Source organism: Gymnogyps californianus, chromosome 1 (genome assembly GCF_018139145.2).
Source record: "Gymnogyps californianus isolate 813 chromosome 1, ASM1813914v2, whole genome shotgun sequence".
In the NCBI taxonomy this organism is placed as follows: domain Eukaryota; kingdom Metazoa; phylum Chordata; class Aves; order Accipitriformes; family Cathartidae; genus Gymnogyps; species Gymnogyps californianus.
The window spans coordinates 151,426,688-151,443,446 of NC_059471.1; the positions used below are offsets into that span (position 1 = coordinate 151,426,688).

The window sequence follows — 16,759 nt, forward strand, 5'->3', positions numbered from 1 at the left end:
TCTATAAGACTACCAGTATAGCAGATGAGATTGATTCTTGTGTTTGCCTGCAAATGATGGTAGATAATGTGGTGCCTTTTTTCATCCGATGCCATCTTTGATATCTCAGTGCCCTGAGATGGCGTGTTGTATCATTGGTATAGAAACAGATCAGCATTTATCTTCTTATAGCCTGATTAGCAAAAGCACTTGCTTTGGTTTCAGTGAGGATCATGCCTACCTAGTTTGATTTATTATGGCGTGAGCAGGACCATGGCATTCTTTCTTCTTTTGAGTTTTTTGGTTTTTTAAGAGCAGATTGAAGTTCTTTGATTTTTGATAGTGATACTTTGAAGGGCAGCGTCTGGGGAAAGGGTAGTCACTAAGGCTGAGCTCAGGTCATTGAGGGAAATAAAGGCTCTTCATTGGAATAGTCTTTGTTTGGGCAAGGGCTCCTGGGCAAGGGCTATGTGTAGGCTGGATTAGGTTGAACACAAGGTCTCATTCTTTTGTGCACTTCTCAGTGTGGGAACCCTTCATGATATAAGGCTGGGAGAAGGCTTTCTCAAGCTGCCAGAAACATGTGGAAGGCACCTTTCAAACTTGGGACTGGTTGGCAGTGCTGTCCCTCTCTGTGGGGCAAATAAAGCTTTTGATAAAACAGGAGTGGTTCTTTCTCCGTCTCTTTTTTTCTTTTTTTTTTCCTCCTACTCACTGCTATGTAATGCAGTACCCTGTAATTTCCCTGGGGAGACAAGCCTGCTGTTTTGTATGCAAGTCACTCCTGAGTCCTGAACAGTGACTGTGATGCTGTTCCCTCACTCTTTGGTGCACTCATGACTTTTAATTACCAATTTTTTCCAAAAACAGAGGAGGCTTCATTGGGCTCTTTGTTTGCTTTGCCTTTCCTCTGAGGTCTCGGCTCTCTGATATAATTAATAACGATTTAGTAATTATGCAGACGTCTGATTAAAAGTTCCACGACCTTGGTTGTTCCATGCCAATCAAGGGGCAAAGCTTTCAAGGTGAGAACTTTGCCACCTAGTGAAGAGTGACCTTTTATCTTCCCTTTCCTGAGATAAGGCAGCTCTGTCTTCCATTTCCAGGAAGGAGTTGCGTTATCTGGGGAAGCTGACTGTTCTGATCTGCAAAACAGCAGCTTGCAGTGTTGATGGAGAGGAAACTTGTTCAGTGTGGCAGACTCAGCTGAGTGTGTCAAACTCATTACTTCGGTACTACAAAGATGCAGATGTTCTGGGGTTGTTTTGTGGGAACAGTTGGATTGGTACAGTGCTTTTGAGAGTGGCAAGCCGATTTGTAATTTGTTGAAGGTGGAGTGAAAGTGTCTCTCTTACTCTCTATGGAAAGAGGAATCTTTCCACAACCAAATCTTTTTTTCCATGTTAGCTATCAAAGCTTCTGCTTTGAGTTGTTGCTGACATGACAATGGAGTAGGAATTCTTAAAATGAACATGTCCATCCATTGTGCAGGGAAGGTGAGCTTTTTCTCTTTATTTGGTAACTGGCTGAAGGCAACTGTGGTACTGTTGTGGTTGTGGAAGAAATATTCCCTGGGCCAGTTAGTGGCTGTGCAGAAGCAGCAGTGGTGAAAAGTGCCTGTGGATTCAGTCTTCTCAAGGGGACACAAGAAAAGACACCTTTGCATTTGAACAATTGGGAGAAAGAAGATAAGCAGCTTTCTTCCCCTTCCCCCCCCCCCGGTTTGGGAAATCTGGAAAATAACCTATGAGACAAGTCTCTGACAAGCTGTCTTCTTTCCAAATGCTCTCAAACAAGCTGACTTGCTATTAAGTTTAACTGTGGCAAGGTACATGGTGAATGAGGCACTTTGCAGAGTTCATTAGTTTGTAGAGAATAAAGGGATGTGCCAGTGCAATAAACCAGGTAAACTATGGCTGAGACCCAGAGCAGACCCACTGGGAACAGCCTTGGACAGTAGGTCTAGCAACCCATAGCAGCTAAACAGTGCACCTAGACTGCGATCTGGAATCACTAAGAAAGAGCAGGGGGTAGCTCAGCATCCCTCTGTCATATTCCTAACCCTTGGGAGAAGGGATCCATCCTGGCCTCTTCCACATGGAGAACAGCAAAGTACCACATCGTGCAGAGGGAAAGCACTGACCTGGGCAGGCTCTTGGCTGCTGGGCAGTACAGGTTGATGTCTTAGGTCAGTACTGTCAACGGTCCCATCCTCTTAGGAAGTCCTGTCTTCTTGGTGTCTGATATCAGTACTGTGAGGAGATCAAGAGGCTGTACGTACTTTTCAGGGTTATGTTTTGGAGTAATGGAAGTTTTAACCTTGTGTATGTTAACTGAATTCATGTAATTAATCTGCTGTGGAAGCTGCAATAAAGATCAGATTCATTGCCTGTAGCTACTGAGATTTTAATACATATCATTACTGCTCTAAAACATAAATATTCTAACATAGCCAATCTGACATAATATCTATATGAGTTTAACTCCTGGACTTTTAAGGAGAGCTTTTGATATAAGTCATAGAAGGCAGAATGACCAGTTTAAACACTCAATTAACTAGTAGTCTTTCATCTATTTGTTTCATTGTTACCAGCATTTTCTGGGTGAGAGCTTGTGTTGGAATCATGTGCTGTGGAATTTTTTACAGGAATGTTGTTGTGATAAGTACTTCAGTTAGGTGATGGGTTTAGCTTTCCCGAGATGCCCCCCTGGTTAGCTAGGCTTGCCCTTTGGGATTTCTCAGTTTTTGAGGAGAGTTTTTGTTGCCAGGAGATGTTAATAACCTCTAATATGTCAGTTCATTATTCAGAGTGTACACTTTTGTATAACAGATTTGTGGAAAATTGCCTATGCAAGTTATCTCATGGAGTGTTACAGCAGTAGAAAGAAAACAAATACTTGGGGTTGGAATGTTGTTATCAAGGTCCTGGTCTCCTTTGCCTGTGATCCAACCACAAGTTGTCCAGTATACAACATTTCTCATCTTCTTTTTTTCAGTTTATGGAAGAATTTCTGGGTTGATCTTTTTAAAGATCCTTATTCAGTGTATTTTGCTTCTCTGGAATAGTATTTTGCTAAACAGGCATATCCTTCTTGTTCCTCCCAATTGGATTCAAATTAATTTCATATTAAATATTTGAAAAGGGCTTTTATATTAAACAAAGGTTTAACTGAGAGCCACACTTCTGAAAGCTGTAGTTGGAAAACAAAAGCACTGTGGAAATGCTGTTAAGCATGGGGACGAAGTCTGGTAAGTGTGTGATTAGGAAGGTAAGGAGTGGCTGGCTGGGCAGCAGAGCCTTAAGGGATGTTTGGGACAGGAGCAAGGTTGAGATGCGAGTAGTCCTGAAATTAAAAATACAGACAAGACCTTAATCATGAGGTGCATTTGGGTGTTCTCCGCCTTGTTTTAAACTTATTACTGTGATTAGTCATGATGATCAATAATGGAAATGGGTGACTGAATATGGCCATAAGAATGTACTTGATTTAGGAGGTCTGTGGAATGTATTATTAAACTTTCGTGGAAACTTGCAAAGAAGGGTCTTGCTGCAAGCTGTACTGTGTTGTTTGTTGTGCACTGTGGCTCTGGGATGCAGCTTGAAGCTTGGACACTGCATTGTAGTTGTTCCTCTGCTGGCTGTAAGGGTTTGATCTTACTAGGAGGAGAGCTGTCAAGAGGGCTCCGTCGTGGTGGGTCACCATTCAGGTGAGTTTACACCAGGAGGCTGGCTGTAGCAGAGGGAATCAATTTTTCTCCAGTTAATTTGACAGTGATACGGCTCTTGTTAAGCAACAAGTCACCTCATGGTACTTTAAAGTTGTCCCGGAGGTCATCTGAGAGAGGATGCTAGGTCTAGTTTAGTTTCAGATACCTCTCTTCAGGGGCTGTAGGAGCAGTCATTCGCTGCCAGGAAGACTAAGCAGAAACAGTGAGGTGAAGGAGTGAGTGGATGGTCCTGCAAACATGAGGCATGGAGCATGGGGAAGACAGGGAGGAATTTTGCCTGCAGATATTGGTTATTCTTGTAGAGGCATGTCCAGGTAATGTGGATTTTTTGTTTTTTATTTTAAGTGTAGCACACACTTTGTAAGAAACCGCTCATTTGTTTTAGCTCTCATGGTCCTCTGGAAGCTAAATTTGGAGGTTTGTAAAGATGTAGTTTGAGAGAGGTTCCCAAACTATTGGGAAGACTTTAGGAGGCGACATATGAGGGTCAGATCAGCATGCCTGGAAGGTTGGTGGCAGCTGGCAGCAGCAAGCATCCTATGCCCTCAAAAAGAGGCAAAGGGATAGTGACTGTTCTGCAGGAGTCCAGATTACAACTCTTTCTGGATACTGCTAAAATCCCTGAACTTAAAATCTTGTGGGATCTGAGGCCCGGGCTCAATTCAGATGCCTTGACAGCCCATGGAGTGGGGCAGCGTGTGGGAAGGGGCACAGATAGAGCTGTTACAGCTTGAAATGATATGGGAATAGTAGGATAGAGGAAACTGAATGGTATTAAGTCACTAAAAGATTATTCCTTCAACATGAAACAAACATGGTGGAGAATTAGCAAGACAGGATTCTTGCTCATCTCAGCGCTGAAAATCTGTGTCTTTTGGACTTCCAGAGATTAAATGTTTCTTTTGAAGGAGAGGAACAGAATGCTAAATTTGATTCTGCAAGCGAGATGCTTTTTATGTTATTGTCATTGAAATGTAGTGATGCTTGCTTAAGCCCTTGCTCTAAGTCTACTAACAACAGCTCTTCCACATCAGTTTCTTTCACTAGCAGTCTGTTTACCTTTGAATCCCATTCCCCCAAAAGGAAGGTGATCAATCTGTTCTGCCTTAAGTGATTGACAGGCAGGCTTGAAATTGATAAGAGAGCTGTAGCCTTCTGTATACTAACAAGGCCTTCAGCATTGTTTAAAATGAGCAATTTAAAGAAACGATTGAAGTGCTTCACCTTCAATATCCTCCTCCAAGCAGACTTAAACTTTCTGCACCTAATAGCAGGTCTGCAAATAGTGGTACATTTTGATGAATAACTAAAAGACGCAGTGCTGGCATTAGTGCAAAATGTTTCTCAAAGCATGAGAAGAGTTTGCGTTAGCTACAGAAAACATTCTGTGAGGAGGAAGGGCTCTTAATGCTTGATTCTATGTCTGAAAAGAAAATGATGGAATATTGTGTCCAAGATGCTGAAATGGCCATCCAGGAGCACAAAGGAAATACAAGCCTTACCCATATCCTCAGTCACTAAAAATGAGTGGTTTAGGTGCAGTCATGCTAAACTGCTGATATATCAATTTGCTGTAAGTAGTAAAAAAGTGAAGGAAAATGCAAAAGTTGCAGGAGAGGTGTTCTTCCACTTCTGGAATTGGTCTCAAAGCTGCTTAGCAAAAGGAGGCAGGCAACAATTTCGGACTTAATGGAGCTCTTGAGAGGATTCTCTCTACTCTTACAGGGCCTTTCATGGTAGTGGAATATCTAGTGGAAATGTGAGACAGTTTGATCAAAACAGATGGCATGTGCAATAGGAAAGGCAAACAGTAGAGAGAAACTTAGGTGACTTTGGTACGTATGGTTTGTTGTTTTATTTTAGTTTGTGTTTGTTTTAACCCTGACAGGGTAGTGTCTTGTTTGTACTGTGTGCCTTTTTGGAGAAAATTCAATATTGAGTAGCAGCTTTCAAGTTCTTGTGAGCTAGTTCTCTCCCTGGTCCTTTAAGACAGGACAAGACAGACTCCCTGAGAAAGCATGTAAGAGATTCGAAAGCAGGAAGAAGTGTAAGATGCACCTACCTACGTAAGTGCAATTTGGTAGCTGGAAAAATACCCAGTAGAATATGCATTGTGGCTTGACCATCCTGAGGCCTGAATCTGTTCCTTCCTCTCTGGACAACTTTCATTCTGCTTTCACAGCTCTAGGGAGATCAGATCCATTTGCAGAAGGAGGATTTGCTGCTCCTCAAAGGGTGAAGGATTGATACCAAAAGAGAACAGAGGAACGCAAGGTTGCTGTTTCAGTAAAGGAGGGCTTTGCTTTGAAGGTATTTGGTTTATTTTCTTTGGTCATGAGCAAGGGGAAATCCCACCTTAGCTTCTACAGGATTGATTATGGCAACACTGATCATCTGTAACAGGGATGCTGCTGTCTACAACTGTACGAGTTGGATATCCTTAAAAGAGGTGTCCCAGAAGAGTCTGTGATAAATCTTAACACGCTTAATAAAAATAAGTTCTTGATAGCATAGGAACTTCTTGCTGTACAGACTTTGTTCGTGCAGCAGAACTTTGCATCTTGAGGAAAATCATTAATCAAAAAAACATTTGGTCCAATCACATGCAGTTCATAGTGGCTTTCTGACTTAATTTTCTTTGCTTTTGTTCATATTTTTATGTGTCTGTAGGCTAAAATCAGTTTACTACCATCTATAGACTCCCTATGGCTCAGCAAAACTTTTCTAAAATGTTTAGAGAGCTATGATTTTAACACAAGAGATACCATATGTAGTAGCTACCATTGTTTATTATTCAAAGGCCATGTTCTAAAACAGATAAAGCCAATTTCAAAACCATCTATGGAAATAAAGCCTGTAGCAGCAAGAGGCAAAAGAAACAAATGTTAGACCCATTTGTGGAGGTGAGAAGTAATTATCTTGATAAACATTGCCTTCTTTCACCAACGATTATTTTAAAGCACAGTCAATTTGAGGACAGAGCTGTGACTAAGTTGAAGGATGGATCACTTTGTATACCCCCAACTGCTATAAATTGGTTTAAACTTTTATAAGCTATCCTGTAACAAAAAGTACAGAGGTATAATTACCCCTGCTTTTACTGCTTTAAGAAGTGGAAGCCCAAGAGGACCTCTCTGCTATTGACAAGATGTAACTTTTTGCTTACTGAACTGTTTCTGGATTGAAAGGGTAGTGTGTGAATAGCCTGGAGCCCAAGCACTATACAATTGCAGTGAAATAACCTTCTTTGAAGTTGAGTGCAGCAGGGTCTGAACCAGCTGATGTTGTGGAGGCTTACGGACTTCAGAAATACTGTCTGACACATTAATGCAGTGAGGTTTTAAATGGCTGAAAGTTGTAATGTGCTAGAGCATGAGAGTAATGTATCCAGAGACAATAATGGTGATGTTGTATCCATAATGGTATAAAGGTATGTGAGAAGAGAATTCCACACTGAACCCTAAAGCAGGCTTTTCTGCATAGCAAGAGCACTGAGAGACCTTTGAGAAAGAAGTCAAAAAATTTGGCAGGGGATGGAAGTGGTGGTGATCCGTCCTTACCACATGCCAAAAAGACTTGTTCCAGTGGGCAATGCAAGTCTTTACAATGGGACCAAGCATCCACCTTTGCATGTTTATTTTCATTTAATTCTGAAGCCAGAGCTGTGTGGGCATGTTGACACCTTTTCTAGGCTCATCTCTTGAATGTTGTTTTAGAGTTTCTACCCGATTCAGACAGATGTTAACATGTGAATCACTTGCATGTGGTGTTCAGCACTGTTCGGGGGTGCCTTAAAGGTAGTGTTGGGTTGGAGGTAGGCAGCAGTTCAGCGTGAGCGTGGTGGGAAGACATGGTAGGGAAATGAGTTTTAGAGGGTAGGGGGTAGACGAGTTGGGCTACAGTGCGTCTCTGGCTGTGTTTTGCTAACAGCCATGCTGCCAATCCCTCAGGCGGTTAGTGGGATGTCAGTGTCAATTCAGGGTGCAGGCAGTGACCTGGGCCTTGAGGGCTGCCCCCAGAGCAGAGGTGAGACTGACCTCCCAGCCACACCTATGAGTGACTAATGCAAAGAGGTCTTAAGGCTGCAGTCCTTTAGCATGGGAGTGTTAAGGGTGCTTCCCTAACGTCTTCCCGCAGTTGTGGTGCCCTAGAAGGTTCTCCAGGAGAACTCTGAAACTCTGCTCATTGTACAGCTAAGTAAACTTCCTTTGCTTGAAGTACTCTGGATGGCTGTGGGTTGGAAGGATCCAGATCCACTTGATTGGAGATGCAGTGGCTGAGATTTTGTCCAGCAGTAAGTCATGCCTATAAACTACTAGGGCAGGAGGTGGCTGTTAATTAAGAGAGATTTGGAAAAGATCTTACGAACTTCCCCATCCAGAGAGGCATTCGCTTCCCCACCAGCCCCTTCCCCCAAGTGGCTGTAGCTATTACTCTCTGGAAATATCCAAGGAGAAGCAGATCATAACAACAAGTCAGTGTGTGCCTCACAGCAAACGAAATGTTCCCTTTTTTCTAGTTTCTTAGCCCGCAGGTTTGGCAATATTGTCAGATTCTCCCACTCCCACTCTTGACACAATTGCCATGTCGTTCTTTTCTTGTACAAAGTGATAGCTCTACCTTCTCAACCACCTTCAGACGCTGGACTCTCACACAAGTGTTGAAGTCATTTTCTGTTCCTATGGATGAGTTTTGTCTACTCAGTCAGCCCTGGAGGAAGAGATGGAAATAAGTCACTTTGTTTTACAGGCATGACTTCCATCAGGGATCTAGTGTGGAGAAAACTGTCTAGAAAATAACACTGAGTGGCTTGAAATGTGTATTACAGGCTCCCTCCTATATAAGTGGGAGTGTGCACAGAGGGGAGAGTTGCGGGAGGAAACACCAGTGCCAAAGGTCTGTTCTTCACACTTGACTGGCAGATTAAATTCTCTTTCCATGGTCCTTCTTTCTGACTAGCTGTGGTGCTGTCACTGAGCTTTTCCGAATGGGGTAGGTTAGAGTTTGTGTGTAAATGCAACTGACAGCTAAGACGGAGCAGCACTTTTGGAGGCAGCAGATCCATTTGCAGATGCTAATGAAGGAGTTCTTTTTTTTTCTTCCATCTAAATCCTCCAGACAATCATTTTATTGAGGGAATCCACCATCCACCATTAGGGAGAGGAGGGGATAAAAATTATTTTTGGAGCCAGGGATGAAGGATTTGGATGGTAAAGTGTGTTAAACAGAAACCTCAAATTACTGAAATGGGTAATTTAGTATCTTCTGAGTTGGATTCCGTTCTTAATTTATCCAAGAATATGATCCTTATTCTGGATTAATATACATTTTAAAATGCAAATACCTGGTTTTATTATACTTCTAGGACTTTCATTTTAGATCTACCATCAAAGCTGAAGAAAAAGACATGCTTGATGGGCTTAAGAGGCATAACAGGACATTCCTTTTAGAAAAGGAGGTAAAGCTGTTGAACTTCTGCTCTGTGGTAGTGCAGCAGGAATAGCCTTTTTGATTATCTATGAAATATATATAACGTGCCAGTCATTCCAGTAGCTCAACACCAAGAAACTAGAAAGTTTATGGTCTCCACAGTTCAGTTCTCTCTGTCACTTTGGCCCGATGACTGGGTTTCTTTGTTTTTGCTTCAACGACAATACTTTTGAAAGTGACATTCTGGATTTTATTGATTCCAGAACAAATTCAGACTTTGTCTGACTTTTTTGAGGGAGGGAAGGTGAGAAGCTCCCAACTCCTGTTGGGTTACTGAGCACCAGGCAGGGTTTTCTTTGCTCTTTCTAGCACATGGGTGATTTGGGGGGGGGGGGGGGGAACCCAAACAACCCCACAGCCAAAATCATGCCCTTCATTACGCTTCATGCTTACTTTTAGCTGGGATGAGGGATTTAGCTGCTGCTAAAGGCATTGGTCCGTGGGAACATTTATTGTGTGAGTATGTCACAGGGCAAGTGGTTGGGCTATTAAAATTTATGAATTTACAGTCCTGGCAGCTTTGGAGTAGGGAAGGAGGTTTAAAAAATATACTGTACAAATTTGTTCTGGTATTATTGCGAAGCTAGTATTTCCATTCTTCATGACTATTTGCGAGTCACTACGTGAGGAAGATGAGTTTTAAAAGGACAGTGAGGAAAATGAAATCATGTGTCTAGAACTGCTCTAAAGGTGATGTCTGAGTACTGATGTGCCACAGACTGTTTCACTGAAATGACAGAGCAGCTGTCAGTCCAAGCAGAGAGGCATGTGCTCTTTGATGCTGTAAGAAAAATCTCTGCCTGAGGCCCAAATTTTTTTGGGGAAAAGAAACTAGAAGTCCCTCAAGAAAGTAAGGAAGTGCTATAATCAGTCAGGAAAGGTGTTAGATGGATAATGTGTCATGAAGAGTTACTCTCATTTGTTGAAGAAGCACTTATGCTCAAATTAGCTTGTTGATAGGCATATCATAGAAGGTGCCTTTTGAGATTTGAGTGTGACTGCAATTGATTGTAGGAAAATGAACAAGTAACACTAAACAACCTCTGTTTCTGAAGAACAAATATTATGAAATAAAATGCTCAATTTGCAAAAAATTTAGAAAGAAATCTTTCTTTTAAGAGAAGGAGACCTGTTTTGAAAGAGAAGGATCTGTTACGAGAAGAAGTTCAAATTGGAAACATGGGTGAGAAAGGGAAAAGATGTAGTTAGCAATGAGGTTTTGTAACTAGCAAAGGACTGATAACTGTTTCTGAGAAAGTGTATCTTACGTGGTTGGGTTTGTTTTCATTGTAGCAAAATTTCGGGGGAACCTTGGGAATTGGCGGGATGCTGAGGAGGATTGTTGCTGAACAGAAGCAGCAAGTGGCAATGCTCGCACGGGCAGAAGTATCTAATTGAAGGAAGAGTGGAAGGGAATAGATGAAATTTGATTGAGTTGTAAACTGTTGAAAGTACAGTGATCACTGCAGCAAATATGATGAGCAGAAACACAGTATTGAGAGCAAAACAAAATGACCTGGATACTCCAAGTCATCCTTCAAAAGCTAGGTAGGTCATTTACCAAAGTATCTGATGACAACCTCAATAGGTCAGGACAAAGTGAGGAAAGACCACAGAGTCAAACTCTTATTATGTGGTGGAAGTCAGAAAAGGACTAAGAGTTACAAGAAGAGATGAAGTGCAGTTGTCTTTGTGGGTTTCACAGTTGATGAAAGAGACTGCTTTATAGTAGCAAGTCCTTTTTCTTGGTTAGGCTTTCCTTCTCCTGAATATGCAAGTGCAATTGTGCAGGACAGTTTATAGAGACTGATTTTAGTTAGTGACTGTTGTGTGAGTACTAGCTTGTAGATGGTAGCTCTTAAGGATCTGTTATTGAAAAGGGGACTGAAGGGTTCAACTTGTGGCGCACAAGGCAAATTCTGTGTGATTGCCATTAGCTACTGGGAAGTGGGGAAAATTTAAAGTCAATGCAAAAACCTTTACCTTCAAACTTGTGTCTTAAATGTGGGGAGAGGCTATATTTTGGATCCAGAGAAAGAAGTGGTGTTGGAGAGAATGGTCAGTGTTTTGCATCTGTGCTTGCTGGCTGTAGTTTATTCTAGAGAGCAGCAGTGGGACGGATTTGGCAATGGGGAGGCACTGAAGAGTGTAGAAGTATTGCACAGGTGGTCTTAAACTCAGTAAAACTGAAAATTAAACAACTACTGAAATGTATGTGTTAACTTCTGTGAATTAAAGCAAAAATTGTTCAAATTAGTGAATGATGGACTGAAAATCTGGTCTGCTGGAACTGTACTGTGAATTTCCCCAGATTTCCTTTGTCATGGGGGACAAACAATTCCACTCTTGGTTTCACAAGCAACCAACACATAATTAACACTTGGAAATTGCTTTGAGATCTTTGGGTGAAAAGCTATGAAGTTCTAGTGATATTTGATTAAATGCAAAGAAAAGCAATGCTTTTCTCGGAGAATGATTAGAATTTGAACTTCTATCACAAGGGATCATTTTCCGCTCCAGAGGCGGGCGTGTTTTGATCAGCATTCTTATTCTTGATGACAATGGCTTGTTTTGGTAGCGGAGATAAACAGACTAGGAGCAGCATTTGTGCTATGGGCCATGTTGGTATAAAAAGCCTCCATCCCAACAAACGAGCGGGGGCTCAGCTTACCTCGTACGTTCAGCCTTACATTAGGGCAAGCCCTGTAGTAGAACCTTTAGGGATGTTCACTAAATCACTTCTTATCACACGTATGCAACTGCGTGCTACTTACCTTGGTCAAGAAAACTGATTTAAAACCACTTGGAAGGTATGGGGGAAAGCTAGGAATAAATAGGAACTTCCTGATCTTCTGCTGTCAACCAGGCTGTCCTCTTGTTCTGCAACGTTGAGTTGATGTGGACTGCCTTGCCAGTGGGGAGGAAGACTCTGCAAATGTCACTCTTCCTTCCCACATTGTCATGGCAGTGTAGCGAGGCATCTTTGGCTCATGTGAGGCACAAGCTAAAAGGGCTGGGGAGGCTGCTGTGGACTTTTCAGTGCTAGTCTCCTGTTGTTGCTACCTTCAGGTGAAGCTCAGAAGAAACATCCGTTTTGGCTGGTGGCTTATGCATTTCTCTTGCAATCCCACCTGGGAGAAGGCACAGATCAGACCTTTAAATCCAGGCTGATCTGTCTCCTGTGACTATTGCTATAGGAAATGTAGAGTGTAATGTTGATTAAGAGTGAGTTGTGTAACAGAAGTGTTGTTTGTGTAGAATTGGACACGGTGCCCAAATGAAGGCTGGGAAGGAGTTTCTTCTACACTCAGTGATCCAGAGGAATCTGAGACTTTTTTAAAGGCATTAGCTCTCCCTGCTCCCGGATATAGTTCACCAAAGGGTCACCTGGGCATTTCTTCAGGGTCACCTGGGCATTTCTTCACTGCTTACGTTTCCTGTGACTCTGGTGATACACATTTTCTGTTCAATGGGGACAGGGAGGAAGATCTTTGGCTATTCTAAGAAAGGAGTTTTGATGGGAAAAAGAGAAACCTAATGTTTGTGTACACAGATGATTAATTTAAGGTTACAAGGTGCCAAAACACCTGCTCAAGCTATCTGCCAAATAAGATCCATAGCTTCAAGCAACTTGGAAACAAAATTTACTTCTGACAGTCTCGTAAAATTCTGTCCAAACAGGATTAGCCTTCCTTTCAAAAGTGATTTAAAAAAAAAAAGAGGAAAAAAAAAGAAAAATGAAAAAAAAAACACTTAAGGCTATTAACTGCAAAAGTGTGAGCTTCAGTGAGTAAATACTTGTGAGAATTTTGCAAAGATAAGTGAAGACTATATAGATAACAAACCAGTTACTAGTACTTTACTAGTAACTTTTACTAGTTACAGTACTAGTACCAGTTACTACAACACCTCTCCTATGCAGAAAGGCTGAGAGAGTTGGGGTTGTTCAGCCTGGAGAAGAGAAGGCTCCAGGGAGACCTTATTGTGGCCTTTCAGTACTTAAAGGGGGCTTATAAGAAAGATGGGGACAAGCTTTTTAGTCGGGCCTGTAGCGATAGGACAAGGGATAGTGGTTTTAAACTAAAGGAGGGTAAGTTCAGACTAGATATACAGAAGAAATTTTTTACGATGAGGGTGGTGAAACACTGGAACGGGTTGCCCAGAAAAGTGGTAGATGCCCCATCCCTGGAAACATTCAGGGTCAGGTTGGACGGGGCTCTGAGCACGCTGATCTAGTTGAAGATGTCCCTGCTTATTGCAGGGGGGTTGGACTAGATGACCTTTATAGGTCCCTTCCAACCCAAACTATTCTATGATTCTATACTTACAGCATCTGCTGCCTGATATATCAACTATTCCTGTGGCTGCTGCTCTGGGAAGCAGTTCCACAGTGGTGTTCAGTATCTGCCTGCACACTGCCAGCTGAGGAACTCAAAAGGTCACCTATGAAACTCCAGCAGTACTGGTAGAAGAACCAGTTTTTCCCATTACTTCTTTTAGAGCATCCTTCCCAAAAGTTGTCACCATGATGGTAGAACCTGTTGTGTTTATATATCTTAACACTATTAATGGAGAAGCAGTTTGACCAAAAGTAGCCTGTATAGTTTAAATAGAAGATCTAATTGTGTAATTTATTTGCAAACATGGACTAATACTGTGTATTAGTATACACAGACTTTCTACTTAGTATATTTTTTTTCTAAAAAAAGGAAAGCGTGTCTGCTTTCAGATCAGTCAGTGGTGGGAGGCAGATAAAAAGTTAAAGAAGAACTTGTTTGTGACTTTTTTTTAAAAAAAAAAAAAAAGGAAAGGAAGAAAAGCTGCTTTTCTGGGGAGGAGAACAAGCTGCCGGGGAAGAGGGAGGAGGGTGCTGTGATGATAGGTCAAAATTCTAAGTTTCCAGTTTTACATAAACTTAATTCACAGTAGCGGGAGCACCTTGTGAAATGAGAGATAAAAAATCAAAACAAAATTATTTTTGTGTGAGAACATGACCTGTGGAGAGTGATGTATGACAGATCGTGCTGAGGATAACCTGGCAACCTTGATCACCCTCCAATCTGCAAAGCCGTTTGGCATCACAGGAGCGAGGTAATATGTGAATGCTGAAACACCTGCAAATCAGGCTCAAGGAGCAATCAAAGTGTGATAAACATTAATTAGTATAATACCCAAACCCTTAATGGAGGAAGGAACGTTGATTACACTATCTCACTTGGGATTTCTTTCTGTCAGAGATGGTGTATGATGACAGTTTCTGATTACACTTACTCAGACATGAAGTAACACTTTAAAAACTGCTTAAATGTGGAGAGAGAAGAGCAGAAAGCAAACAAGTTGATCTTTCTTTGAGTGGTTGAATGTATTTGGCTTTTTATAAAAGCATGCATTTTTGCTTTTTGCCTTTCAAACTTTTGAGGCGAATTGGCTTTGTGAACTGGCTTTGAATGCTTCCCTGGATCGCTGTAAACTGTAAATGTCTTAGCAGCCTTTCCTTTGCTCTCTCCATCTCCATCCTGCGATGTTGCCAGCTGCTGGGGCAGAGGCACCGCGTGGGAGTGGGGAGAGTGGGGCTTGGGCTTCTCACAGTCTGTTTCTGACTGTGCCGGTCATTGCTGCATGAACTCTGAGCTGGCCCACCACAGTGTGTAGGAACATCCATATGCGGTAAGGCTGTTTGTAAAGCACACTCTAGTGCCTCATAAAACATTACCCTTTGTTAGCCAGCTAGAACATGCTTAGATATTCTAGCCTAGCTCTCTAGGCCTGCTTCAGTCTAGTGGATTGTGCATCAAAGCCCTGAGTTATGGGTACCAGGGGCGATGCATTGATGTTTCCCTATCACTTCAGCAGCCTGAGGAGCCATAAAAGCCCATGGCCTTTTTTCAAGAAGATTCTTGCACAAATTAAAACTTGAAAAAGTTTGAGATTTTCTTCTTCTCTGCAGCATACAAGTAGAAGAGAGCAGTGACGTGCCTCTGGGTCCCAGGAAAGAGGCGGGTGAGGAAGGGGCTCGGTAGCCTGAGAAGAAAGGTGGACATTTAGCTCCCTCAGCACCACCTTCTGCTGCTTTCATCATGGGATGATGTCTCCCCTCTCCTGGGAGGTAGTCTCTCCTCACGTCAGCCGTGGTTCTCTCACTTTTGGAAACCCACTGAAACTTGTCCTAGAGGTTTAGTGGTATCTCATTCATCTGTAGTGGTATCATGCCAGTTTTGGCACCAGTACTGTGGAAGGATGAATGGCAGCCAGCACTGTTATCTTCCCTTGTTACCCTGCTCCAGCACCAGCCACTTGGAAAGTCTGGGGATGTAATAAAATACAAGAACCATAAACTCCGTCCCTTCTAATTCATGCTTCCTGCAGTAAGGGAGGAATTTAATAAAAGCACGCTTTGTTGAAAAAAAAGCAGCTTGACTTTTAGGCAGAAAGCCAAGGTTTTATTGAACAAATTTACCGTATGTACCCTGAAGTTTAGAACAGCGATGCCGAGCATACCCCTGCTATCTCTCAGGGCTGGAGCTTGGGCTGGGAGGAGACCAGAAGCCTGACTTGCTGTGATGTGTACAGTCCTCATTTAAGGAAAAAGTAATTTAATACTTCGGCTGCCTTATCCTCCTGTGCAACTTCATTTCTCGTTCTGTTCCGTAATGTTCTTTCTCCTTGGTTGATCGCTTACTTTTGTACTTCAGACATGAAACTGAAGTTCTTTGGTATTCTAGAGAGGTTTGCTCTCAGCCTCTGCTGCCTTGCCTTTCTTGTTCACCTTGGTGTGGAGCTTGCCTCTTCTCTCTCCCACTTCTCAAGTTTTGTCATCCCTGTCACTTTTGGATGATGTGTATGCTCAACATAGACAGCAAAGGGTCTCTTGCTGCTGTGATGCTTCCTTCCAGCTGAATTCTGTCTTGCTCAGCCACCTTTCTGGGAATCTGCCAGCCTGTCTTTAAACCTGCTCTGATTTTAAACTTTTTTCTGATGCTGTCTGATCCCTAGCAAATATAGATGATAAAAATCACAATTCTTTTTTGGCATTGTGGAGTGCTTGGAGACCCGCATAGAAATACAGTATTGTTGCCAGTGCTGACAACTGACAGGCAGTGTCCAGTCCTGGATGCCAGATTCCTAATGCCCCAAATCTTTTTTCCTATGGGAGTAAGAGGACGGTAATTTTTCCCTCATGAGCAGACAAAGACGCAGCAGAGGAGGTCTTTCAGTAGCCGAGGAGGTCTTTCAGTAGCCGCCTGAATGTGAGATTTATCGGAAGAGTTACAAGGAGATAACGGGAAGTGATGTGCTCCATCACTGCAGATGGGACAGAGGATACAGGGCCGGCGAGGGAAGCAGTGAGGTGGGAGGAAGTATTCCTGGGACCTGCTGTGGGTGTTGGAGAGGGTTGCCTCTAAAATGGAGAGGAGCTCAAGGCAGCAGGATGAGGGCTTTAGGAGAAAGGAGAAACGAGATCTAAGTTGGGGGTGAGGCGCAGGGGGCTTGACTGCAAAAAGATTTCAGAGTGACAAGAGAATGTGAAAGCTTGAATCAAAGCAGCTGAAGGATTGGCTT

The 16,759-nt window shown here is 42.5% G+C and overlaps 1 protein-coding gene across 2 annotated transcripts in view; it reads left to right on the top strand.

Moving 5' to 3' along the window:
• The window catches only part of WASHC1 (WASH complex subunit 1), a 45,818-nt gene that overhangs the window by 13,184 nt on the left and 15,875 nt on the right, over nucleotides 1-16,759 (top strand). The window lies entirely within an intron of this gene.